This window comes from Populus nigra, chromosome 8, assembly GCF_951802175.1.
Source record: "Populus nigra chromosome 8, ddPopNigr1.1, whole genome shotgun sequence".
NCBI lineage: Eukaryota > Viridiplantae > Streptophyta > Magnoliopsida > Malpighiales > Salicaceae > Populus > Populus nigra.
The window spans coordinates 17,687,982-17,690,152 of record NC_084859.1 but is presented as its reverse complement, the minus strand read 5'-3'; the positions used below and the strand labels follow the sequence as shown (position 1 = coordinate 17,690,152).

Genomic DNA, 2,171 nt, shown 5'->3' with positions numbered 1-2,171 from the left:
TGTTTTGCACTGTTGCTTGGTCACAAGGAGCTTCCTCTGTTTTCAGAGGGAAGAAGACGAAGAATGAAAATGACAAACGGCGTCGTTTCTTACTGGAAGTGGCAATCTCTCCATTTGGTCCTCCGAGTTTCGACATTTTTTTAATCGGGCTCCTGGACAGAATTTCAGTGCCTTTTACAAAATGGTCCCTAGACCTTAATCACTTGTAATTTTGCCCTTAATTAACTCAAAAATTTAATATTTATTCAATTATGCCCCTATTTCATTAATTAAATTAATTCTAAGCCTAATTAAATCCTCAAACTTATCCGTTCTTCAATTAAACTTCCATATCATTAATTAAACCCAATCAAAGTTTAATTGAAACCCCATACCAGTTAATTCTTTCAATTTCTTTCAAAATTAACTTTTAAAGTCATAAATCCAACATGATTAACCACTCAAAGCTTCTCATTTGTGCTGTCTTGATCTAAACCTCAATTTTTGTTCATTTCATTTTTTCTTCATTCATTCTTCATTCATTTTTTTTTATGTTGTCAAAAATTAGGTTATGACATTCCTTATGAAATGGTGAATGCATTTCTCTCTATTTCAACAGTGGTTTTTGAGCATTATGTGAAACAGGCTTCACTGTTATAGACTAATCTTATGCAGTTTACTAACCATTGCCTTGGACTTCACAATTCAGTGAGGAAATTACAATCAGAGTTTTGTTGTGAGTTCTGATATGAGGAGTTTAAGCCCCTCAATTTCCAAATCCAGTAATCTATCATATTTACTAAGACAGTGAACACAAAACAAATGGATTAACTTGAAAAGAAAAATTACTGGAAGAAGAGTTGGATAGGAAACTTTTAAATCAATCCTTACCACTGGATGGCAACGAAGGCTACTATGCTTGGGCCTGCCTGTAAACAAAACAACTGGAATGGACCACAAATAAACAGCAAATCGTTTATTTACTCTCAGGTGGCCTGACATTTTCCTTCAGAGCAAATTAGTGGTGTCTTTGGGCTGAATCCTACGAGTAAGGAAAGGATTCATAGAAGACGTTCTTGCTGCTAACTATCCCCTGCAGCTGCATTGTTGCATCAGGAGATCCCAGCTGCAATTAAGAACATACAGCTATGATGTTAGTCTTAAGAATCCTCCGTCCCTATAACCAAACCAAACAATAGCATGCTAGCCTCTAGAGATGCATTAAGAAATCCTGTTTAGTGTACATCGGACTGGAACACTCGTGCAGATAACACAAGTCTTTCATCATAGAGTACCCCCATCCTAGAAAGATAGAACAGTAGCACACAAAGCCATATCTGTTATATTCTATTTTCTGCTCAAAGCTATCAAATTTCTGCCTAGACAACTAATATTAGGATAGCCATTTTCTTTTTCTTGAGCTGTTAGTTCCATTTAGCATTATTTAATGCTCAATCTAGACATTAATAAGTGCCGTTAAACCAAACACTTATTGAAGGAGAGAATAACAGTGGCTAAATCAGAATTAAACCAAGGAATCTTCAATAAATTCAAATCTTCCATACTCCAAGGTTCTAACCCACCCATCTCACCGTTACGTAAATGAAGATCAAGGGACAATCAGAAAGAGCATTCAAATGAAAACACCATCTTTAAGCTACAATGATTGTGGCGATAATTATCCAAAAGACACCACTAATGGAAGGAGGAGTGATTTAAATTCTTATGCCACATACCAAATCTAACGCCTCCTTTATTCTAAAACCCACACTTGTATAATGGATTGGACTGTACAGCTTCCTTCCCGCTACCCTTTTGATCCCAGCACCAATTATCAAGGTAATTAAATAAATCCAATCATTTTCCACATTGACACTCCAAGTGAATCAACAACTTGAGAGAACATTAAAAAAAAAAAGAAGATGTTTATGAGGTGGAATTGTATATAATTACCGGCAATTGGCAGAAGGGATGGCGGGGACTTTGAGTGATCAGGTTCCAGATCAAAACTGACAAGGCTAAGCGTTCCCCTGAAGAAGAAATCAAATTTTTAGGCTTAGTGAAGCTGGAGATCAGTCTCTCGGGGACATGAGAGACTGGAGCACTGCAAAATGCCGAAAGCTCTGTACCTTGTACGGCGCTAGCTGTTAACCAGACCAAAGAGCAGAATTTAAACGAAATTGAAAATCTGT

The 2,171-nt window shown here is 36.8% G+C and overlaps 1 long non-coding RNA gene across 1 annotated transcript; it reads right to left on the bottom strand.

The window, feature by feature from the left end:
• Window positions 1-646: 646 nt before the first annotated feature.
• Window positions 647-2,171, bottom strand: LOC133700520 (uncharacterized). Its single transcript, XR_009843425.1, has 2 exons — window positions 1,933-2,171; window positions 647-1,105 (listed from the first exon to the last, which is right to left on the bottom strand). It is a non-coding gene; the product is annotated as an uncharacterized LOC133700520 (long non-coding RNA).